This window comes from Macrobrachium rosenbergii, chromosome 10, assembly GCF_040412425.1.
Source record: "Macrobrachium rosenbergii isolate ZJJX-2024 chromosome 10, ASM4041242v1, whole genome shotgun sequence".
Lineage (NCBI taxonomy): Eukaryota > Metazoa > Arthropoda > Malacostraca > Decapoda > Palaemonidae > Macrobrachium > Macrobrachium rosenbergii.
Window position 1 is genome coordinate 40,300,783 of NC_089750.1, and position 26,068 is coordinate 40,326,850.

Here is a 26,068-nt window from a genome sequence, read left to right on the forward strand (position 1 = left end):
AAGGTGGGAGAGTCAGTCACCTGGTGATAGCTGATATTTAAATTTCATTTAATTTATGATCACAGATCTTCATTTATGATGATAACGTTTCTAAAAGAAGAGTTAGCGCTAAACTCCGTTGTTTACAAGAGAAACAAAACCAGGAAATACCAAAGAGGATTATAACAGGTCAAGGTCTTAGGAAGAAAAGGGTAATCCACAATCCAAGAGTTACCTTTGAGAAACGGAGGTCATGTCAAGGCTGTAAAGCGATGGGAGGGGGGCGCCCTTTTGACCAAGTACGCTGGGGAGATCATAATGACAACTACCGGGAGGCTGACCTGGAACGAGAAGACCCTGGAATTAATCTACAGCAAACAGTATTTCTAAGTATTAACTCTGTGCCTGTTTTTACCCTGGAAATTGGATTTTCCTACACTTTTAGGGCTGCTGTTTGTCGTCGGTCAAGTGTTATTTGTTCCCTGCCTCTACCCAACAGTAAAGGGGGAGTGCAGGAATTTGGGGTTTTGGGTGGGGGAGAACACACACAAACGAAGTGTGCATGTTTATGTTATGGAAGCGTCCCTCTGTGGAGGAAAATGCCAGGGAGCCATTCGTCGCAGGGAGGGACCAGCTGAGGGGGACCTTACCTTACCTTACAGACCTTACAGTTCGTTTGGGTTGCCCCAGGTCCCTCAGTGTGAGGCACCTCTGATGTTACCAGAGAATTGCTAATGCATCTTCCGGTATATTTTGCATCTTCCAATCTTGGATGGTCTGGGATGCATCTTAGATATTTGTCGAGCTTATTCTTAAACACATCTACGCTCACTCCTGTTATGTGCCTCAGATGAGCTGGTAGCACATTGAATAGACGCTGCATTATCGATGCTGGCGCGTGGTGGATTAATGTCCTGTGTGCTTTCCTTAGTTTTCCTGGTATAGTTTTGGGCACTATTAATCTACCTCTGCTTGCTCTTTCTGATATTTTTAGCTCCATGATGTTTTCGGTAATTCCTTCTATCTGTTTCCATGCCTGGATTATCATGTAGTGTTCTCTTCTCCTTTCAAGACTATATAAATTTAAGAATTGTAGTCTTTCCCAGTAGTCAAGGTCCTTAACTTCTTCTATTCTAGCTGTAAATGACCTTTGTACACTCTCTATTTGTGCAATATCCTTTTGGTAGTGTGGGTACCATATTATATTGCAATATTCAAGTGGACTACGTACGTACATTTTATAAAGCATAATCATGTGTTCGGCTTTTCTTGTTTTGAAGTGCTGGAACAACATTCCTATTTTTGCTTTGCATTTTGCCAATAGTATTGCTATTTGATCATTGCATAACATATTCCTATTCAACATCACACCAAGGTCTTTAACTGCTTCCTTATTTGTGATTGTCTCGTTATTAGGTCCTTTATATGCACATAGCATTCCTTCTTTATCACCATAGTTTATTGATTCAAATTTATCAGAGTTAAATACCGTCCTATTTACCTCTGCCCATTTATATATTTTGTTTAGGTCTCTTTGTAGCAAGTTCCTATCTTCATCACAAGTAATTTCTCTACTTATTCTTGTGTCATCGGCGAAACTTCTCACTACCGAGTCCTTAACATTACTGTCTATGTCTGCAATCATAATCACAAACAGCAATGCAGCTAACACCAGACCTTGTGGCACACCGGATATTACCGTAGCTCCATCCGATTTCTCTTCGTTTGCAATCACTGTTTTCTGTTTTGCAAAAATTCTTTTATCCATCTTCCTACTTTGTCCACAATCTTATGTTTTCTAATTTTTTTCACTAATATATTATGGTCTACCTTGTCAAAAGCTTTTGCAAAGTCTAGGTAAACCACATCTGTATCTTTTTCGTTTATCATATTTTTATATATGCTTTCATGGTGGACTAACAGCTGGGTTTGTGTACTTTTTCCGGGTACAGAACCATGTTGTCCCATATTAACAATCTATTTTTCATTAAACGTTTCATTATATTTTTTTTATTACCCTTTCATAAACTTTCATAATATGAGATGTCAGACTCACAGGCCTATAATTACTTGTCTCTAGTCTTGATCCACTTTTGGAAGTAGGGGTAATACATGCTAATTTATGCTCATCATAAATCTTGCCTGTATCTATACTTTGTCTCAATAATATTGCGAGCGGCTTTGCGATTGAATGAACCACTTTCTTTAACAATATGGCAGGTATGCCATCTGGTCCTGCTGCTGATCCATTTTTAATTTCATTAATAGCCTGCACAATATCAGCTTCCGTAATATCTATGTCCAATAAATATTCACTATTTTCGTCTCTTATTTCTGTATCATTATCTTCATTATCAATTCTAGGTGTAAATTCACTCTTATATCCTTCTGCTAATATGTTACATATTTGCTTTTTTTCATTCGTTAATCGCCCTTCAATTCTTAGAGGGCCTATTTCTACGCTTATTTTATTCATCTTTTTTGCATATGAGTAAAAAATTTTGGGGTTTTGCTTGATATTTTGTAGGGTCTTTTCTTCTAGGACCCATTTTTAATTTTCTTTTGACTGTATAATCTTTTGTTCTGCGTTTTCTATCTTAATTTTTAGTTCCATCACTTTCCATGAATTCTTTTCTTTTGCAAGACCTTTTTTCCACTTTGATTTTCTGGAACAAGATCCTTCTGTCTCTTGGTATGCGTGACTGATGTTTACTTTTTTTCTTCGGTATATATTTTTCCACTATTTCCTCTAATATTTTATGTAATATATCCGTATTTACCTGTATATTATCATTTACGAATATGTTTTCCCATTCTTTGTTTAATTCTTCATTTATTTTTGACCAATTTATATTCTTACCATAGAAATTGTATTTTCCAAATCCTTCCAATTTTTTCGTCTATTGCTTATCTCTGTTTTCATGTGCTTTGGAACAGACTGTTAGTTCTATGACATAATGGTCTGAAATACTAATATTATACACTATTATTTCTTTAACATAGTTCACCTCGTTCACAAATACTAGGTCTAGAATATTATCCTTTCTTGTTGGCAGGTGATTTATTTGCTGAATGTTATGTTCTAGTAGCACATCTAATAGCTTTTCAAATTGCCTCTTATCTTCTGCGCTACTATACTCTCCTTTTTATATGTATAAATACAACCACAGTCTCCTATTCGTTCTTTCCATTCTACAAAAGGAAAGTTAAAGTCTCCGGATAGGAGTATAGTCCAGTCTTTGTGATTTCTACATATATCATCCAGTTTGTCAATTATTATGTCAAACTCTTTAGTATTAGGGGGTCTGTATATCACAATGTTCACTAATTTTCAGATTCAAATTCTACCGCTATTAATTTACATTCTGTGTTACTATATTTCTCACAGATTTTTCCTTGATTGGCGTCTCTCCCATATATCGCAGTTCCCCCTTGATTTCTATTTTTCCTATCTGATGTATAAGTTTGGAAACTTCATCATTACCACTCTCTTGGGAATACCAGGTTTCACTTATATTCATTATTTCTATTTTCTTATTTTGGGTTAGTTCTTCTAAGAACTCTATCTTTCTTTTGAGTTACTCAGAAACTAAACCCTTTCTTTTGTTTTAGTTATTTCATTCAACCTTAAGCCCTCCTGCCTAGCTTTGAATGAGACCAAGTTACAGTGCGGAGGAGTTTACTAACTTACTTAAATGTACCATGAATCAAGAAACATTATATTCTTTCCAACAAATGCAGTTGAGAAACAATCAACTATATTTCCTGCACCAATTCTTTTTGGGTGATGCCACACGGGTTCACAAATACGCATTTAAAAAGTTTCATATAATTAATATTTAAAGGACACAACAATCATCCAAGTTACATTAAGCAAGAAAAACATTTTTACCAAAAATTGACAAAACGTTACGTTACTTCGATAGAGGAAAACATAAAATGGCCAAAAAAAGGGGAATTTCAGAATATTCTTATGAAGAAATTACTGCAATGACGACGACAGTTCACGAGGTGATGGGGCTGGATTTTACGAGAATTTCTTCTATAACTTGTCTGAGTCTTGCGAAACAGGCAGAGCTTCATGTTCTCATTCGGGAGCAGTACATTGATAGCACAGTTGTCACATCTACAAAACTACAGGGTTACGTAACAAACCATCAACTAAAACACAAACATTAAGTTGTTTAATCGTAACCCAACATACAAAAAAAAAAAAAGGGGGTTTCGTCCAGAAGGCAAGCTTAAACTACTGGCATGTTCTTACAATTATATTCTCCACAGGAAGAAGTTTCAACACTGCAATCAGACGTCATTTAATTTTATAGAGATGGATAAAATTTTGTGGTGTTTACTACTTTAAATATTAATGTACTAATTTATACAAACTCATTGCTATAGTTAATATAATAAAAACTTCTTCTGCAAAACAATCACATCAACGTATTTTTTCATAGAAACTGGGAAATACATCAAAAATAAGTATGAATAAATGGCAATTTTTGACAGTTTTGTTATCTCCATTATCTAATATGGGTAATAAATTTTGTTCTTCTCTTCATTTCCAGAAATTCGGAATCAATTTTCCATTATATTTGATCTTCCATCTTCATATTTATTCATTTTGTTCCATTCGTTCTCCACCCCTAGCATCATAGTAATGGTGAATGTTGTTGTGCTGACATTTCGTAATGTGTTTGCTTTATTTTTCCTTCATCACATGATCTTTGTTCCTTTCTTTATTTGCTTCATTTCTACCTTGTTTTTTATATGTATTTGATTTTGATTTTTATTCTTCATGGCTACAGGATGCATATACCTACACTTTTTATTAAACCTACATCCATTTCCTCCTCTCCAGTTTTTACATATTTTTGGATGTAGATCGCTGCATTCCTCCTCATAGCCATCTAGGTATGCACATGTGCCATAGATCTCATAATTGTGGCATATCTTGGGATGTTTGTAATAACATCTTTCACCAAACCTGCAATTCCCTCTTTTCAAAAGGGTGCATATAATTTATTTCTTCATATGTATGCTGCTGTATTGCCTTATATGTAGAATCTATGAGTTTCTCTGCATCCATACTCTTATCCTGTTCTTTGTTTTCATTATTTTTTTCTATCTCTTCAATCTTATTTTCTTCTTTTCCATTTTCCTCTTCTTCATCCTCCACAATCTGTACATTAAGTCTTGATTTAATAACCTTGTCTATCCATACTAGACATGTTGAGCAAAATACTCTTGTGTCCTTATTTTTATTTTGCTCTAATTCTGCACATGTAGGATGAATAGGTACATGGCATGCATAGCATTTCCTAATCAAGTTTTGTGGATTTACAATGCTATACCACACACTACATAGTTTACATGCTTTAGGCATTCGTTTTCCTATTGCATCAATTGATATATTCACTATATTCACCACATTCATTTGATTTTTGTAGATTTTCTTTATAAGTCTTTTGATAACTTGAACTTTCGTTAGTATCCCTTCAATTATTTTCATTATATTTTCTACAGAATTGCTCCAGTTTGAAGGATCATATCCTTTCAATATGTCTGTGAATACTTTTGCATCTTTTTGGTTGGAGTTTTGTTGATCTCAACGATAAGCAAACCTAGTTCCCTGCCTGCCAAGTCATCATATTGTATATCACTTAGGCACGCAAGATTCCTCCAGCACTTGCCACTGTTGTTAGACGCTTCCATGATGTTCAGTTTTTAATAATTCACTCGAAAAAACAAAGGAGAGGATACCGGGGTGAGGCAGAGAGAGTTCTCCTCACGTCCCCCAAAAGCGGGGGAGGGAGGGAAATGGGGACAGTGAGAAGGATCTGCGCAACATAATGGCAACAAGTGAGGGAAGCAATGAAACAGAGCTGGGTGGGGTGGGTAGGAATGCAAGAATAAGGCAGGAAACTACCCAGAAACGGGAAAAAGCTAGAGAATAACAGGCCGACAAAAAATAAAACATCACCTCCTTTACTGGCAGCCCTAAAAGTAAAGGAAAAACCAATTGCCAAGACACCATTCAGTAAGCAGTGGCTCCAAATAGGCAAAATAAAGACGCAACCTGTAAAAAAATGCAGTAAACTTAGAAACCGTACAGGAGAAAAAGACTTGTACCTCAGGGACTGGGAGGGTGCAAATCAGCTGCTGCCTTCAAAAAAGCGTAGGACCTGGTGTTTGGGTCTTGGAAATGTATTTTAAAGTAGGCTACCGACAGATAGCCTACAAAATTATACCTCCTCCTGCCGTACCAGGGTGAACTGTCCTCAGTTCCCACCACCTCCTTTCAATGGTGTTAGTGTGAACTCTGTTTTCCAGGTCGACGAATTTCAGGGAATGATTAACTCTTAAATGCCTGCGGCCTTTGTTTTACAGGCAGTCGCAGGCCTTCCAACAGTCTGAAATTATGGTCGTACCGGGCTCTATGTATTCTGTAATTAATGTTACCAAAGTTTCAGCGGTTCTGTCTTCCACCGGCCCAACAAAAAGTTCCGGCTTCTCCCTACAAATACCGCCAAATACCCACTGGCCTTCTAATACCCTCCCCACATTATATTTTCTCTTGCCAAATTTTGCTTCGTCTATTTCCACAGTCGTGGCCGGCCCACCAACCACACCCCCCCCCTTTTATTTTTGCTTAATGCACCAGTTTACAATTACTTCTCTGAAAAAACTGGACCAGTCGTTAATCGCTACGTTGCTCAGTCTCAGTTCTGACCTAACAGGGCTGTAAGTAAACCAGTCCGATACGTACATAAAGCAAAAAGCTTGCACCGTATAATGTCTAGGCGGGAACCAGAAAACCAGGTTTTGCGGAACAGCTACTCGAAATAGTTGTACCTTTTCCGTCCCTTTTTCTGCGGAGTGGAGTACGTTCTGTCACACCCGAATGCCTTTTCCTGCAGTTCCAGCCTGCACTCTCTACCACACCGGGGCAAAAGCAATGTTTTTTAAAAGGCCGTGATCCTGACACAGTTTAATTAACCTGCCATAATTCCCGTAATAATAAAAACTAAACTCCCAGTAGTTGCCCTAACAGTTCGCAAGTAATGGGCAAAGTGGATTGAATTGAATATGGAATTAGGCCAAAGGAGAAGCACTGGGAACAATGAGGTCATTCAGCGCTAAAGCAGAAATTGATAGTAAAAGTTATGAAAGGTGTAACAGGAGGAAAACCTCGCAGTTGCACTATGAATCAATTATTAGGAGAGGGTCGAAAGAAAGATGGAAGAAAGAATATAAAAGGAGGTACAGCAAAAGAAACAAAAAGGATTGCAACTAGGGGCCGAAGCACGCTGCGAAGAACCTTAAGTAATATGCGGTGCACTGACGGCGCTACCCCGCCTAAGGGGGTAATGAGCAAAGTGTGGAGAGTTTTAGTTCAGAGGAGCGAGATGTCGAGGGCAAGGATTCAGGCATTGTACTGAAACGAAACACGCAGTCAATGAATTTCTTTAAAACGTAGGCCTAGATAGCAGATAAGGCTCGTGGGGGGTTGTGGGGAAAAAAGGTTTAGGTATTTCTAAGTAATAGATAGACGGCGGGTAATTAGTGAGAAATGGCAGTTTCTTATATAGTATTTTGGTTGCTTAATTACAATTTAACGTTATTTTTTGGGGTCGGCTGTAATTAACCCCTGAAGTCCAACCAATAAGGGGTTTCCATATGCGATCTTCACAAGACAGAGCACGGCAACGGTTCATATCCCGTCCGGAAGTACAATAAATTGGAAACTGATTTTTTCTACACTTTCGGGCTTCTGACACTGGCCGGTAGCGGTGCAGTTGTTTGTTGTCGGCCAAATGGAATGTCCCTTCGCCGTGTTTAGTAATGGCCGGGGGGGGGGGGGCGACATACGTTAACAAGTTATTGCACTTGCCGGATGGGATATGAACCTTTCGAATCTGGAAAGCCAACTTGTGAAGATCACGTATGTGAACGAGTCCCCGCCATCCCCAAGCCCCTCCAACGTAGAGAGAATCTTCTCGTCCCCACTAAAATCGCCCCCTCTCTCAAAGTTCGTGTGGGGTGCAGCCCACTTTTCAGGCTTATCCTCATCTGTAATGCCGTGTTGTAACGTTTATAAGGTAAACGTCACCTGGAGGGAATGCGTTAAGGTACAGGAGCATTAACAATTATTGTGAGTTGGGAACTCAAAATGAAGGTAAGCAGAGAGGAAAGCGGGATAAAAAAAAAAAAAAAAAACGAAAACCGAAAGGAATGTAACCTACTTTCAGTATGAAAACCCGTGTTCCCCCGGTTTGTAACCATCCATTTGGGGTGCCGTACAGAGAAGTTAGGGAGTTTTTCCTCAACGTCGAGTTAACGGTATGACGTGATTAGTCGGATAAGTATCTTTAGGCCTCAGACCACACCAACTCATTTTTCCTCAGTAAGGAGTTGGCAACTCAATTTTCCCTAGTAAGGAGTCGGCTGTGTACCAAAAGCTCCCCTGTAAGAGTGCTCGTCCGCGACAGCGTTCGGAATAGTAGTAGCAGTGAAAGGATTTGTCTTTGTAACGTCTCCCTCGGTCAACTTGTTCTTCCTGTGTTTGTGTTAAGGGGCTTTCGTTTCTGTAATACCAATAATCTCAGTGTTGCCAACTCGATATGACAGTAAAGCGCTAAAAGTGGATCGCAAAAGTTAAGTATACCTTAGTTTTACCAGACCACTAAGCTGATTAACAGCTCTCCTAAGGCTGGCCCGAAGGATTAGACTTATTTTACGTGGCTAAGAACCATTTGGTTACTTAGCAACGGGACCCACAGCTTATTGTGGAATCCGAACCACATTATAGCGAGAAATGAATTTCTGTCACCAGAAATAAATTCCTCTAATTCTTCATTAGCCGGCCGAAGACTCGAACTCGGGCCTAGCGAGTGCTAGCCCACAACTCTACCGACTCGCAGTCTCGCCCAACGAGGAACTAAAGTGGATCGCAAGGCACTAAAAAGGCGCTAGACTTTGTAATTAATGCACTGAAAAAAGCGCCAAATAAAAGAAATAAACTAATTAATAAAGCTTATGCTGTACTTACGTGCTTACGTGCACTGATCATTAAAGATCATATGCGTGGTTCTGCTAAATTTAGAAGTCTTCTAACATTCCAATAAAGTCCTCAATTGCATCTTCATTTTCATAAGCTTCGAGACTTCCAATTTTCTTGACATCACTTGGAAGCTCACATTGATAGCAACATTGCCCGCGCCTCTTCAATCCATATTTAATGGCAAGAATACTATTTAATGTAGAAATCCTCTTTCCTTAAAAAGCGTTAAAAAAAAGGCGCCAGCGCCAAACGAAAATTTTTCGGCACCGAAGTAATTGAAAGCGCACCAAATCTAGCGCGAAAAGCGCTAAACTGGCAACACTGAATTATGCCATACATATATACAGTAAATTTTGAACGTCTTCTTCGCACCTCCCGTGGTCTACCCCACCAACTACCCCGCTTTCCTAAGGGGCAAGGGGTCCCCTAAATTGTAGGATAATAACAACTTAACAAGCGGGGCAGTAAATCACCCTGTCTTGGAGGAATACCCGACCCATAACCCAGCCCGCATTCCCATCGGATCTCGTAGCTTGTTGGATGAAGAACCTCTGTGGTTAATTATAGTCGTGCGACAAAAATTGAAGGTAAATCCAAAATTAGGTGCCAAAAAACTCTAGAACAACTTCATTTAGAAGGAAATCCCCGCCGCCGAGTTAACAGCAAACGTGAACTCTAAGGAACATACCAGGAATTGCTCGTAAGTCACTTCTGCACATTTTATTTTTTGCTTTATATAAGAGATAGGGGTAGGGCTTATCTAGAATGATTTGGTAGGCTAGGCCCATCCCCTCCAACAGATTTGGCCTAGCCTATCAGGAACCCAAGTACTTGTATCCCTAGGATACGCATAGCTTACCTTTAGAGGTCCTACCTCTACTGTAGGGTTATCCGGCTAGGGGATAGGCTAGATCAAGTGTAACAGGCATATCCCTCCCCCTTCCCTTCCCTTCCCTTCCCTTCCCTTCCCTTCCCTTCCCTTCCTATGGTCAAGTCTACAATTTTTCTATAAAATTTCTACCATGAAGTAAGACGTTCTTTTCGAAACTGGATCAATAGGCCACAGGGTTTCTGAGAAATAGGCCTGTAGCCTGCAGTAGGTGATGTGACTGACATTTTGGTAGCCTAGTGTTGGGTTGTGGGCCGCTCACATTCTCTCAACTTAGTATCCAATTTTGCTTAAGAGAACAATACAGTATCCTGTTTGGAGTATTATTAGTTAGCCTAGCCAATCAGTCTCAACGTAACAACCCACGATGTACAGTACTTCACCTGCCTGTAAGGTAATAGCTGGTTGACTTGATGTAATGAGTTAACGGTTGCCACTAAAATGACGAACGTACAAAATTCTTCAGATTGACGTGCGACTGTAAATAAAACCATTTTTGGTTCTGCCACAATATCAGCATCACTTTTTGTAATGAAGTATTCATTAGTGTGAGCTAGAATTGGCTTCTGAAACTTGGTAACTTAGTAGTTAACTGGTAGTTCAGGGGGTGACTGGGGACCAGCCCTTACCCACCTGCCTTCACCAGGCACTTTTTCTTTGGCCACCATTAAGTGAAGCTGTCTGGGTGCAAGCCTACTTTATGCCAAGTTGGAGTTTTTGTTTTTGTTTTGGATGTTTTGTTTACACAGGAAAGTGCTTTAAACAAAGATGTGAAGTGTTAGCAAATGTGAACCTTCATAGGCTTACCCTCCATTTAGGTAGAGCCACAATGTTTACTGCTCCATTGGAAAGTAAATTTACTGCTCTCTTGGGATGCTTTAGGTGTAGGAGATAGGCTTGAGGAGTTAGCCTACAGCTTCCACCCAGCTGCTGAAGAAGTACACCCATTTCTTGGCTGAGACGGGGTATATACAGGAGCTAGTGGATCAACACCTTATTAGGCTTACTACATAATATGCTACTTCCAATAGCCATTCTTGTTCCTCACCTTACTCTTTCCTTCACGTAAGAAGAAGAGAAACCTTGATAAACGTTTCACAAATAGACATCTTAGGATTTTGAGTGACCACTTTACCTAGCTCAGGGAGGTGACAATATCTCCCAACCTCCGGTTGTTACGTTCACCACAGGTAGGGATGATATGGGCCTCACCGACCCGTTTGATACCCCAGTAGACCTGCACTTCTCAGACATGAGGAACACTCAGAATGCTTGAAGTCCTCTCATTAGGAATCTTGTATGGTTTTAGATGAGCATCTTCGCCCATCTCAGGGATATGAAGGTGTCCATCCACCTCAGTTTGTGATATTCACCAACCAGCTTGGTACCCTGGTCGACCCACACGTCTTGGTAATGAGTAATGCTCTCCGTTTGTCTTTTGCCTGAAGCACACATGATGGAGCCATTGTCACCCCTCACATAAGGTTGTAAGCAGTCCTTGGACCATATGTTTGCATATTCAGTATGAACGAACCTGCTTGCCGTGTCTGTGGTCTGTCTCCGTACTGTGCAAAAGCACTCCAAACCTATCTATGTCACCAGTCACCAGATGTATGGCAAGTGCAGCTTATCACTTGTGGTAGAAGCAACAATATCCTGCATTTGGTGTGTGTATGGCCTCTGAACCATGCTTGTACATGCAAGGCATTTCAGTAACCTGCTCTCCCAGTACATGGCCTGCCCCTCTGCTGTGTGTGAGAACCCTTGTCATGTTTTTTTGTTCCGACACGACATACAAACCGTCGGTCCTTTACATTAGGAATTACTTTCAGCATAGGCTGGAAACGGCCGTTGAACTTTCGAACAAGGTGGTTAGGCAGTTAACTACCGTCCAGGAGGCGGGAGTACTGCCTGCCCGGATGTAAACATGCCAATTTTGCTTTCGACCATTGTAGAATGCGGACATTGTTCTTCGCTCTCTGCCTGACTGCCCTTCAACTTTCCCTGTGGGATTTTTCATTGCTTTTCTATAGTGATGAATGTTGATAAGCCTTCTAAGCCCTCCTATCCCCAGCATGTGTCCTGGGGTAGGAGGCAGAAGATGTAATAATCTTCGATCTAGCGTCAACACGGACCCACACGCCCTCTGCCCAACTTGCAGGGGACTTGTGTGTTCGCGCAACGCTCCTTGTAGTGAGTGTTGTGCCTGGTCTCCCGAACAATGGAAGAGGTTCGAAGGGAGGAGACGATACCATTGGAAGCCCACCAAGGAATCATCCGAGGGTAATGCCCCTGACGACTCCAGTGGTGGCTAATCCGTCGGGATCGTTTCTCCCTCCCTGTGAACTTCCCCTGCTTGCTCCCTCTCCCTCGGGTGAGGACTCCCCCTCCCCTTCCTCATTTGTTTCATTGGGTGTGGAAGGGGTTGGGGGTGATTGCTCAGGACATCCTCTCTGGGGCCTCCCCTTATTCTGGGGGTGAAATTTTTCCCCCGGAGCGAGAAGAGGCTTCCCATTTTGACCCCACTGTATCCTCAGGTTTGGGAGTGGAAGCACCTTTTATGGACCAGGTATGTGACTTGTCCTCTGCCTGGCTGCACCTGGGTCTACCTGGCGTTCCATTACTGACTGGAGGGACTGGTGTCCCACTTGTCTGGCGCTCCAGTGACAACCCACTCGGCTACTGCTTCCACCACCACCACTGTCACCATGTCAGTATTTGGGAAGCTGCCTGTGATGGTGGCTTTGCATCTAGACACCCAGGTTTCAGCTGCCCTTGCCACTCACCATCCTGTGCCACTGCCCCATGGGTTCCTGGCCCGCTATCTCGCCCTGCTGGTCATTTTTACATGGTGACGTTGTCGGTGTCGTACGTAACGATGCCTGCTCCAGTTGCTGACCCTAGCTCGTTTATGACAATGGTCCCGGCTCCTTGCTTCCCCGTCTCTTGGCCCTGCCTGGCTGCTCACACGCCACCCGTGCCTTCGACTTTGGCTCAGCCTGGCTGCTCACGTGCCACCCGTGCCTTCGACCCTGGCTTGGCCCTGCCAGGCTGCTCACCCACCACCTGTGCCTTCGACCCTGGCTTCTCACCTGGATATTCCTGGCTGCCGCGTGAGTGTATCTGCCCTGGCAACTGCTGGCCCAAGCACTGTCTCTACTGCCCAGTTTGTGCCTGCTGCTGTGGCCCCCCCTGGTTGCTCCTGAGTCTTCAGCTGCTCCTGCGTGGTTTGGGGACCTGACCTCGATCCTGAGGAAGATGGCAAAGAAGAAGTCAAAGAAGAGATCGCGAAAGGTGTTGTCGTCTTCACCTTCGTCTGCTGCCTCTTCCTCCTCTTCTCCTTCTGAGGCTCTCCAGCCAAAGCAGAAGCAGCCTGCCTCTCCCCTCCCCCCCCCAAGAAGTCTTGCACTGAGACCTCTAAGGGACTGCCTCCTTCCACAGGGAAGGCAGTTGGATCTCACACTGGCTCTTCCCGACCCACGAATCAGGGAACCGCTGCGCTGACCCCCGGGTCAGTCGCATCGGGAACCAAGGGCGTGCAGACCATGGTCCGCACTCCCCCTGCTACGCTGAAGAAGCCTGCTTCCAAGGCCAGCGGGTCCACGTCGGACACTCGCTCACCAGTCGCTCCGAATACTTGGGTCTCCAAGGAGACCTGAGTACCCCAGTCTGGTACGGGAGAAACCCCTCTCCGTACAGACTTGGGCTTGGGGTGAGAGAAAGAGTCCGGGCATGCAGGTGCCCCGACTCTTCCTGCTGGTACTTCTGCGAGTACCACGCAGGTTCCCAGGAAGGTGCACCAGTTCCTCAAGTCCGGACACCTGGAAAAGCAAAGAAGAGGTCCCCTGCTCAGTCTTCCCAAGAGGTTTTGACCTCAAAGAAGACTGGGGCACGTCTAGAGGACAGTGCAAGTTCGCGCCAGCCAGCCACACGCTTGAAGGCAAGCGCGCAGCTCGGCTCGCGCGATCCACTCCACTCTCCTTGGGAGACTGCTTCGCCCAGGCAAAAGCGCTCTCCTTGACCCCGGCTGCCGTCACCACCACAGGTTGGTGACCTCTCCCGGCCCGCTGCCCCTGTTGGTTCTGCCAGCAAGGCCAGTGGGAGCGCCTGATCCTCCTCGCCTGACCCCTCTACCTCCTGGGCTCCTTCCGGGGGGCACGAGTCGGACAGGAAGAACTCTGGTGAATTGTCTCCCCAGAGTTCTACCTCGGGGGCGTACGTTCTTGCTCGGTCCTCGGCTCAGCCAGGTCTTACACCCGCGTGGTGCAGGAAGGATCATGGGTCTGTCGAGGTTCTTCCTCCTGCAGGGAGAGTAGATCGGGAGGACCGCACTCTGGAAAGACTCGGGGGTCCTCTTCCCCATGATGCGGACACCCCCGAGGTATGGAGGATGTTTGCTGAGGTTATTGCACTGATTCATCAGCACAACGGCCGTGGTGAAGGGACCACGGCCTCGTCTGTGGATCGTCCGTTGTGCCTCGAATCCTACTGGAGACCCAAGAAGGAACCCAAGGCTTCGGTGGGGCTGCCGTGGTCCACGCTTGCCGAGGGGGTACTCGATCAGGTGAATAGTCTTGTGTCTGGGCAGGACAATTCTTTCCCATCGAACCGCTTGAATAAGCTACTTCTCTTCCTCTGCCTCACCAGAAGCGCTTCTACGCTCCGTTGAAGAGGGCTTTGCCGTATAAACAGGTTGATCCGGACCTGGTTATCTAGATCCGGGTCTCACATTGCAGCAACTTGCTGCAGAGAGTATCTCCCTCTCTCAGCAAGAAGCCGCAACCCTGGAAGCCACCGCCATGGCGGCCTTCCAGGCAGTCTCCTGGCTGGATCTGTGGTCTTTCACAGTATCCAAGGTGGCTGCTTCCTCGGTCGCTGTCGTACCTGTGGAGGACTCTGCCCTCAGGAGACTGTTCCAGTCTGGAAGTAGGGCCGTCTCCTACCTCGCCCACCAGGCGGCAAACCTGTAGGCTAACCTGGTCCTGAAGCGAAGGGACGCCGTTCTCTGTCGCTTCTCCAGGTCCGTGGGGCCCAAGTCAGCAGTGACCCTGCGAAATGGACCGTTGCTGGGTTCCACCTCTCTCTTCCCTAGAGAGTTGGTGGACGTTGCGGTGGACAAGCGCCGGGCCAATGACAGCGACCAGCTTGTCCACCAGGCAGTGGCCAAGACCTCTGGGTCTTCGCGTTCCACTGTGGCCAGGCCCTCGGGTCAGGCTAGCACTTCTCGGCCCCTAAGAAGTCCCAGTCTTCAAAGGGGCCCCGTGGAAACACCCAGCCTTCTTCTTCCTCTAGAAAGGGTGGGTCTTCCTGCCCCTTTCAGCCCACTTTCCACTCTGGAAAAGGGGGCAAGGGGAAGAAGAAGGGAAAACACTAGAGGCTGCATTCCCCCCCAAATGCTGCCGAAGGTGGGGGCATGCCTGTCAAGCCACTGGGCAACATGGCAGTGACACGGAGCCGAGACTTGGATAGTGGATGTCCTTCGGGAGGGATATCCACTACCCTTCAAGTCTCGGCCTCCCCTCACCTACTCTGCGGTCCATCTCTGCACATACGTCCAAGGAACTCCGAAGGACTCCGCACTACAGCAAGAAGTGCAAGCCATGCTGAGCAAGGGTGTTGTGGAAGTCGTGTCGGACCAGTCTCTAGGCTTTTACAGCCGTATCTTTCTCGTAGAGAAAGCCACAGGGGGATGGAGACCAGTCATAGACCTTTCTCCCCTGAACCGATTCATTCGCCAGACTCGGTTCACGATGGAAACAGCGCGATCCGTGCTTGCTTCCATCAGGGAGAATGACTTCATGCTTACGGTGGACTTGAAGGATGCGTATTTCCAAATACCCATTCATCCATCCTTTCACAAGTACCTCTGCTTTATCCTTGGGGAGACAGTCTTCCAATTCAGGGCACTCTGCTTGGGCTCTTGACCACTCCCCAGGTGTTCATGAGAGTCTTCTCTCTTGTCAGCTTGGGCCCACTCACATGGGATATGTCTATTGAGGTATGTCGACGACTGGCTCATCCTGGCAAGCTCCCACTCGCAGTTGCTGCAGGACAGGGATCGACTCCTCGAGTTTTGCCGCGATCTTGGTATCATGGTGAATCTTGAGAAGTCAGATCTCACCCCCAAGCAGAGGATAAAGTACATGGGCATGCTGATAGACACGGTAGCAGCAAAAGTCTTTCCCTCGGACTCTTGTATCAGCAGGTTCAGGCAGACGGCACAGCTGTTCCTGTCACTACAGGAGCAGCCAGCCCGGCAATGACAAGTCGTCATCGGTCACCTGTCGTCACTGGAGAAGCTGGTACGTCATCGGCATCTTTACCTGCGGTCTCTACAAGGGAGGCTAAAGGAGTATTGGTCTCAGTCCCGAGACCCCTCAGTCCTTTCTCATCCCTCTTTCCGAGGAGGTGAGAGAGGACCTTTACTGGTGGATGGACGACAGGAACCTCTTGATAGGAGTATCCCTGCATACTCCCCCTCTGGACATGCTGCTGTTTTCAGAGGCATCGACCGAGGGATGGGGCGTACACCTTGAGGAGTTGCTCACTTCGGGAGTGTGGCACCAAGACGACAAGCACCTTCACATCAACATCCTGGAACTCAAGGCAGCCTTCCTGGCTCTCCAAGAGTTCCAGGATTGAGTGATGGGACACTTTCTGGTACTGATGAGCAACAATACCACGTTACTGTCATACGTCAACAAGCAGGGGGATCTAGTATCCCTCCCGCTCCACCAGTTGATGATGCAGGTACACGAGTCGGTAGAGCTGTCAGCCAGGTACATTCCAGGCAAGAGGAATGTCGTGGCAGACAAGCTTAGCTGCCAGAATCAGGTGATCGGGACCAAATGGTCCCTTCACTCAGAAGTGATGGAAAGGCTATTTGACCTGTGGGGGCGTCCAGTCATCAACCTGTTCGCCACCCGGCACATCAGAAAACTCCAGTTCTTCTGCTCAGTCGTGCCGGACCCATGGGCCGCTGCAGATGGCGCGTTCCAGCACCCATGGGACAACCTCGATGTTTATGCCTTTCCTCCGTTCTGTCTGATTCGCCGAGTGAACAACCAAGTGATGATCACTCTGAATCTCAGAATGTTTCTGTTGGCACCCAAATGGCCACAGGCTGTTTGGCATCCTGACCTACTAGCTCTCCTCTCCGAGGCGCCGAGATCCCGCCCTGGCCCAACCTGCTGTGTCAACCCGACGTGGAGCGGTACGACCAGGCAGTGTAGTCCCTGTGTCTTCACGGCTGGAGGTTATCCACCATCTCCTGCGAACGAGAGGCTTTTCGCATCGCGCAGCAACAGAGATGGCCGGGTACCTCAGATGATCCTCCGCAGGGGTATACCAGGGAAAGTGGTCCGTCTTCTGTGGTTGGTGTCGTCAACAGGGTGTCTCTCCGGTCGGAGCTACTATTCAGCAGGTCGCGGACTTCCTCGTCTTCCTTCGCCAAGAGAAGCTTTTCTCTGTTTCAGTTGTAAAAGGCTACCGCGCTGCTCTCGGCCTAGTCTTGCAGCTGAAAGGAGCAGACATCTCTTCCTCCTTCGAGATTTCCCTCCTGATGAGAAGCTTCGAAAGGTCTTGCCCACTCAGGGACCTCAGGCCCCCTGCGTGGGATGTGACTCTTGTTCTAAGGAGCCTGACTCGTGCACCGTACGAGCCTTTACGAGAGTCGTCAGACAGGGATCAGACCCTCAAGGCCGTCTTCCTGCTAGCCCTGGCGTCGGCGAAGAGAGTTGGCGAACTGCACAGACTTTCCTTCTATGTTAAACACTCGAGGGGATGGGGATCAGTTACACTCGATTTCGTCCCGAATTTCGTAGCAAAGACTCAGAATCCTTCGGTCCCTGAGGCACGGTTCGAGTCCTTCATGAACCCCTCCCTAGAGGACTTTGTAGGTAATGAACCAGACAAGATGATACTGTGTCCTGTTAGAGTGCTGCGGCGTTATCTGAAGAGGACTCGACATCTCCAGCCTGAGTGTCGACGACTCTTCGTTAGTACTGGCTTGACCAAGAAAGAAGTGTCCAAGAACACAATCTGTTTCTGGCTTCATGAGACGATAAGGAGAGCGTATTCTGCTGCTGGAAAAGACAACACCGGTACACTTCGTCCGAGAGCTCACGAAGTCTGCAGTGCTGGTCCATCCCTCGCATTTCGTAAGAACATGTCGGTTCTACAGGTGCTGAAGGCAGGTGTGTGGTCCCAACAGACTACGTTCACCTCCTTCTACCTCCGGGATGTTGCTCACAAGTCCTTGGACACTTTTTCCTTGAGTCCTGTGGTGGCTGCTCAACAAGTTGTGTAGCTTACCTGGCTCCTCTAACAGGACAGGTTCCATCTCGCCTAAGATGTATGGTTGTGATTGGGAGAATGAATGTGGAGTGACTGGCCTCTCTTCTTTCTCCCCATCCTGGCTCTCTTCCCACGGGCAGAGAGCGGGCATGCCATTACATGCTGGATCTGGCAGTCGATGCAAGTAAGCACCCAACGGGAGCTCCCAATCTGTTTTCCATTCAGGTTGATAGAAGCAACCCCACTCCTTCCCCTTGCAAGGGTGGCAAAGGAGACCATGACAATAAGACAAACCCAATACTTGTGATTGCCTTTATGTCATCCGACTCCAAGTTTTTCTTAGCCTACTTTGCATGAACTGACGATTCCTCTTTCATGCAAAGGGACCCAGAAGTCTGACAACTGATCCCATATTTCTTACAACCCGATCATTTTGTTAGAGGCAGTTTTCCCTTCCTCGCTGTATCAACCAGGAAGGGAAGACAAGGTGTGGTGGACTCACTCAGATTCCTCCCTCCAACCAGTGAGTCTTCCTAATGTAAAGGACCTATGGTTTGTATATCGTGTCGGAACAAATCACAATTTTTAAAAGTTAATTGTATTTTTCCTAACTATACAAACCTGAGGTCCTTTACATTACATTTCATGCCCACCTCATGCCACCCCTCAATCTGATACCTGGGCCGAAAGGCAAATTGGAATGTTTGCATCTGGGCAGGCAGTACTCTCGCCTCCCAGACGGTGTTAACTGCCTAACCACCTTGTTCGAAAGTTCAACAGCCGTTTCTAGCCTATGCTGAAATTAATTCCTAATGTAAAGGACCTCGGGTTTGTATAGTTAGGAAAAATACAATTTACTTTTAAAAATTATGATTTTTTCCCTCTGGAAAGAGTGTTCATTAATTGCAGATGAATAGAGCAAGAACTACAGTTTTACTTCAACAATCTTAGGGATCAGATCATACAATCACTACTGAATCTTGATTTATTTGCTCCTAATTTTTTTTTTTACAAGTTTACTGTCAGCACAGGTTAACTCTATTCCCGTTGACAACACCTAACTGAACAAACCTACAACCACGATTCATTCCCTGTCATTTAGTTAATGATGACCATACTTTTGCTAACCTAACGATAGTAGTTCCTACACAGAATGCAAACCATTGGTCTTTACTTAAGGAATATGCTTCAGCGCAGCTGGAAACGGCCGTTTAACTTTTAAATAAGGTGGTTAAGCCATTAACTGTCGTCTGACTGGCGGGAATCCCACCCGCCCAGCCGGTAAGCATTCACTTTGGTTTCACCCACCATGTGATGAGGTGCTTTGTTCCTGCTTTCTGCCCTGCTTGCCATTTTTTCTTTTCTTTTTCTCGGTGGGATCTTGTTGTTTTTGTGGATATACTTTCTTGATTGTGTTTGTGTTATTGAGATGCAAACCCACGAATCATCCAAGCCCTAGCAGAAGGGCAGTACCCAGCGTGTATGCCCTGGTACTGCTACTAGACCATTTCACCATTACCTCCCCCCTGTTGATGTTGACCTTCATATCCTCTGCACCAATTGCAGGGGGCATGACTGTAATCAGGACTCCATGTGTGACGAGTGTCGGCTCTGGTCCCCTGTGCAGTGGGTGAAGTTTTTGCAGCGGAGGAAATACAAGAAGAAGGCTTCCAAGGCATTAACTGGTGGTAACACACCTCTGACGACACCGTTAGTTGCCAACCCTTCTTTCCCTTTCCTTCCTCCTGTGAAGGTTCCCCATCTTGCTGTCACTCCTTTGGGAGTGATCTCCCCTTCGTCTTTTTCGCTTGCTTCATCAAGTGGAAGTCGGCATTGGGGGACAAGTGATCAGGATGACCTTTGCTTGGTGGTCTCTGTTCGCTCAGAGGGGGTGATTTCCCCTTTGTAGCGAGAGGAGCTACTGCTCTAAACCCAACCTTTTCTTCTCCGGGAGAGACTGAGGAACTCCAGGAGATGTGGCTCTCTCTAGACCTCTAGGGTGTTCCATCCATGTAGGGGCTGTTAAGCCACCTGAGATCTTCTCAAGTTCAAGTGATGCCCCCAGTAATTCATGCTATGGTAACTTCCACCACTACAACAGTTACGATGACAGGTTCTGCCAAAACCACTACCAGTGTGACAACCCATCTGACCCTAACTACTCCTGTGGTTGTTGACCAGACATCTCCGCATGCCCCTGCACAGACTTACCAGATGGTAACCCCTCCTGCTGCACTTGCTGCTGTCTGTCGCTGTGGTGCCTGCTGCTCCCCCCTTCCATTGGAGAGCAGCTTCTAAAGGCACCCCTGAAGAAGATGTCCCAGGTTAGGAATGTCGAGCCTTTTCGGAAAGTACCACAGCTCCCTAATGGGACAAAGTAACCACTGATCTGGATCATTGATACAAAGTCCAAGGAGGAGGGGAACAAGAAGGACTCAAACCTAACAACAGATGCCAATGGATTTGGAGTCCACTACGACATCCGAGAAGGGGTCAAGGCATTGATCCCCTTCACCTGTTCTTCCATCTTCTACGCCAAGGCCGGAGCGAGATGAGAGATGGTCCTAAGAGGGAACATCTCTGTTTGACAACTCTCGTAAGGGCGTGTGCAGAGCAAGACCAAAGAAGCTCCTCATCAGTAGCTAAATCTCGACTGAGGAGTAAAAGACTAGTTCAGTTAGAAGACTAGGGCGCAAGGGTCTACATTCTTCACAACTGAAACGGAGAGAAGCAACCCTTGGCGGAGAAGACAAGAATGTCCAGACTTGCTGAAGAGCGACTCTGACCCGAGAAGAAGTTCCGTTGAAGACACCAACCAGCGAAGACGGATCCAGTCCCTGGAACAGAGTGTTGCAAAGGACTTCAAGAGATATCCAGCTATATCCGTTGCCGCTTGGTGAGAAAGCCTATGCTTGCAAGGGAAGTTGGAAAGTCTCCAAGTCCTGAACACACAGGGATGTACTGCATGAAGAACCGCTTCTTATGTAGCTGCCACAGGAGGCTGGATTGAGGAGAACTATCAGGTCAGGCAAAAGGGTGATGAAGTCTCCCAGATTTGTTGTTTGTAACTCGGGCTGAGCAATGCTTGTTGAACCCCTAGCGAAACAGACAAATACGGCAGGAAAAACACAGATACCGATGTTGCCCATAAAGACAGCATGCATCACTGTAGTGGCCCATGGGTCAGGTACGAAGGAGCGAGAAAACTACTAACTTTTGTTGTGCTGGGAGGCAAACAGAAAGACGGTAGGGATCTCTCAGTCAAGCAGTCTCTTCGTGAATCTTGAAGAAAAGAGTGAAAAGCAGACTCCGCCCCATCACTCAAACCCGAGGCCGAGCTTGCCTACCAATACATCCCCACCAGGAATGTATCTAGCTAATTGAACTATCGAGTGCGCTATAGAACACTCGAGCACCTGCAAATGTCAACAGATGAAACAGGAGGAAAAAACGATTCCCTCGTTTGTTGATGTATGCCACTACTGTGGTGTTTTGTTCAACGAAACCACTGAGTGTAAAAAACCCATCCTGAAATTCTCAGAAGGCCAAAAGGCTGCCTTGAGATCAGGATGTTGATGAGAAGGTATTTATTGTCTTGGTCACACTCCTTCAAGACAAAGTCTTATAGGCGTGCGCCTATGCCTCGATCAGTGTATCCGTGAGTAGACACATGATGTGAGGAGAATATGCAAGCATATTAGAAGGTTCCTTTTCAATCAAGCGTAAGCCTAATTCTTTCCTCATACTTTGATAAGGAAAGAAGGACGGAGGACTGGAAGCAGACTCCTTCATTCTCCACCTTACGGAAGCTTCTGCAAGATGACAGGATACCAAGACGATTAGCTCTAGCCAAGCTGGCATTTCCTGAATTAGGAGCACGGGAGAGGAGGTAAGATGGAAGTTTGATGAAAAGAATTGCCGAGATCCCAAGGGAAATAGATACTTCTCCTGAAGGAATCCATTCCAAGGTCTCGGCAATGTCGCTGTCAGGTCCAGAGACTTGACAAGTATCACTTCATCCAGGCATCTGCAGTAGGAGAACTTCTGTCCGGTCGATACTTCTTCCTCTCTTCCCTTCTGCCCTCCTTCCATATGGTAAAGAGGGTGGAAAGAGACACAATTATGCGCACTTTCCCAGAGGGAAAGAAGAGGGTTGTGTGTTTCGCGATCTTCTTCCGAAGCCTGGGACATCTTAGGAGTCAAGGAGGGCTGGCTTGAAATTAAGGTCCAGCTGAGATGGCGAAGACCCAAGGGTCTTGGCCATTGTCCAAAGGACAAGGCATTGCCCTGGCACATAACTTGATTACTGCGTTATCTGGCAAATCTCTGAAAGAGAAAGTCAGAACCGAGTAAAGGTTCGTTCTTAAGGGTTGAGCCAACTCAGGACTTATGAAACCGGAGATCCGAATTAGGACAAAGTCCTTCTTCTTAGCACCAGAATTGCCCACAGATTGCCACCTGGTGTAGGAAGACCAACACCCAACAGGACCAGTCTCCAGAAGGCAGGGTTCTCTCCAGGAATGGTCGGATCCGAGAAGAGAAAGCCTAAAAGTGAAGGATCATGGATCCATCAGATGACCGCCTGGAGGAAACTAAGACGTCCTCCAGGATCACCACCTCTCGTTGCGGAAGAGAATACCCTTCACGGCAAGGAGAAGCAGAGAAAAAACCCAGTCTGGATGAAGCAGAGTCAGAACAACCTGTAGTCGACAAGACCCCTCTGAGGCAAGACGAATTCAAACTCTGTTGAGGTGGGGGAGGAGCTGGGCATCTCGAGCTGAATGAACTCCTTGTCCCTTTGGGAACTGCACAGGTTGTGAGTGATGAAGATTATTCATTGGGGGAGCAGTGGTCTTGTTCCAGAGATCCTTGTGCTGATGAATCGGTACGAAGTTTTCTGAGAAACGAGGGTGATTGCAATGTGAAGAGGAAGACCACTGCTGCTTCCAAAGTGTGAAACTCCTGTACCTTTATCCCTGGAGGGAGACCTCAACAGATCCAAAGAAAACCTCCTCGGCTACCTGGTTGTACTACAAGAAAGTCAGGGGACTGACACCGAAAGCACGCCAGGCAGCTGAACTTCGAAGAAAGAAAAATTCATCAGAGTTCTCTCTGTCCTTCTTGCGCTTCTCGGAACAACCGAGAGGAAAAGAGAACAGATGAGGAGAAAGAGCACCACTACCTGTCCTGCAAGACCAGCAGGAGAGGCGGACCGTGAGCGATAATCAACCGAAGGTGATGACTGCCACACGGGGGAAGAAGAGCGCTTGTGCCGTGGCAAAGCACTTTTCCTGGGAAGAGCAGAAGTTCACTCAAACAGTGCTGGGAACCTGATTCGGAAGAACCAAGCGGAGCCGAGCCGAGCAGAACCGAGCTGATCACACAAACGCAATCTAGACTGGGTGGTAAGCGGTGGACTAGGAGGAGAGTGAGGCGAGGTGATTGATTGATTAATTGAGAGTTATCTGGCGTCACAACTACCAGGGTCACCGACGCCGAATACTAAGTGTGATCTTTTCATTTTTATAGTATGTTATAAAAATTAAAATTCTGCTAAAAAGAACTACATATAAATTTTATTAAAAAGGAAAAACAAAAAGAAAACTAGCTAAAATAAATAAATAAATATATAAAATTCTGCTAAAAAGAACTATTAATAGATTTGATCAGATACACAGTATAACTTTAGAGAAAAAAAAAATAAATATACATATATATATATACTAAGACAGCACAGCTGTCAAATATATTTGAGAAGACCAGCTTCTTTGATAAAAGAGATAACATTATTAATACACATACTTTCTCCCAACAGTTTTGCCATGTTATAATTACCACCTGCTTCACTGCTATTTGATAAAAATGATTCCTAAGTTCCACCAGACTGGGACACTCAACCAGCAAATGCCTAACAGTCAGTGGAACCAAGCAATCGTCACAGAAGGGCTCATTCTCCCCATTCATCATAAAGCCGTGAGTTAAACATGTATGGCCAATACGTAATCTACACAATACAACCTCCCACTTCCTTGGCATTAGGTCATATTTCCAAGGGTGTGTCTGACTAGTGATTTTTTTCATTTTATTGGGGCCTACTCTGTCCCACTGAAGTGCCCATAATTGCTGGATGGATTTCCATATAATATGGAACGCATCACGATATGGAACAGGACATTTTCTGGGTATCGGAATTTGTGCTGCTGATTTGGCTAGCTGGTCTGCCTTTTCATTTCCTGATATGTTCACATGGGCAGGAACCCAACAAAAAGAAACAATGCTTCCTCTACAATGGTGCAAGAAGATCCACTGCAAGATCTTCAACACTAAGGGATGATCAGTATTGAAGACTTCCAGGGACTCTAAGGCACTTTTAGAGTCACAAAATATTGTGTAGCCAGACACTGGGAGTATTGCAATATGTTCCAGTGCTACTAAGATGCCATACAGCTCAGCTGTAAAGTTTGAAGCAACTGAAGGAAGCGCACCTCTTCGGTTAAAAGATTCACTAAAACTCCATAACCAACGCCAGCATTGGATTTGGAACCATCGGTAAATATAAATCTTGTATTCATATGCTCTGAAGCATGCTCTAAAAATATTGCCCTCATTTCTCATCAGATTTATCCTCTTTGTTCCACTGAAGTACCTGCAGAATTTCACAGCAGGTACCTTCCAGACAGGAGTAATGGGATACACACAAGGAAGTACGGGGATTTTTCCAATATTTGTATCCTCTAAAATCTTTTTAATTCTATAGCTAAAAGGAGTAGGATACCTTGGATGATTTTCATAAAAACTGTTAAAAATATTTCTGTTTGCCACAGCAAAAGCCAGAGATTTGGGAAGTCTTTGCACTCTAAACCAGTATCAAGCAATGATGACTGACGATAGAGTTCAAGGGCATTTCTCCTGCATCAACTAGCAAACTAGATATTGGTGATGAACGAAAAGCTCCTGTGGCTATACGAATACCTGAATGATGAACAGAATCTAAAATTTTTAAGTTAGATGAAGAGGCTGAAGAATATACTTCACAACCGTACGACAGCTTTGATAAAATTAAGGTTTTATGAAGCTTTAGTATAAGATTTCTACTAGCTCCCCAACTGGTATGAGACAGCACCTTCAAGATGTGTAGAGCTTCTAGGCACTTTGCTTTGATATGTTTGATATGGGGTACCCAAGTCATTCTGCTGTCAAAAACTAGGCCTAAGAAGCGCGTTTTGTTCTACACATGGGATTCTATGGCCATACAAATAGAGGTCTGGATCAGGATGTACTCCCCTAATCCGGCAGAAGTGGACAGCAGTAGTCTTACTTACAGAGATTTTAAAACCCTGTTTCTCAGCCCAACTTGTTATTTTATTTATCGTTAATTGTAACTTTCTTTCGGCTACAGTCATCCGGGTGGCAGCAAAAGATATTGACAGGTCATCCACAAATAACGTCTTTAAGACCTCTTTTGGAATAACAGATGTAACACTGTTTATGGCCAGAGCAAAAAGTGTTACACTGAGAACACTGCCCTGGGGAACACCTTCTTCTTGGCACCTTTTCTCTGATAAAGTACTGCCAACTTTAACTTTAAAATACCTACGATGTAAAAATGATCTGACAAATAAAGGTAATTTTCCTCGAGACCACTATTATGCATTGTCTTGAGAATTCCATGTCTCCAAGCAGTGTCATATGCCTTTTCTATATCAAAAAACACTGTCACGTGGTGTTGTTTGGAGGCAAATGCTTCACAGACAAAGGTTTCAAGTTGCAGTAAGATATCCAGTGTGGAGTGCATTTTTCGAAAGCCACACTGAGAAGGTGTTAAGATACTGTTGTGCTCTAAA

General features: G+C 45.3%; 1 protein-coding gene and 1 long non-coding RNA gene across 5 annotated transcripts in view; one reads left to right on the forward strand and one right to left on the reverse strand.

Moving 5' to 3' along the window:
* LOC136842599 (peptidyl-prolyl cis-trans isomerase-like 3) overlaps window positions 1-26,068 on the reverse strand; it is a 341,106-nt gene that overhangs the window by 110,411 nt on the left and 204,627 nt on the right. The window lies entirely within an intron of this gene.
* The window catches only part of LOC136842600 (uncharacterized), a 163,546-nt gene continuing 146,813 nt past the window's right edge, over window positions 9,336-26,068 (forward strand). Inside the window, exon 1 of one of the 2 annotated variants that reach the window (XR_010854278.1) lies at window positions 9,336-9,740. This is a non-coding gene — a long non-coding RNA (uncharacterized lncRNA). The remainder of the gene's footprint in view (window positions 9,741-26,068) is intronic. The other variant, XR_010854277.1, reaches the window with a different exon arrangement.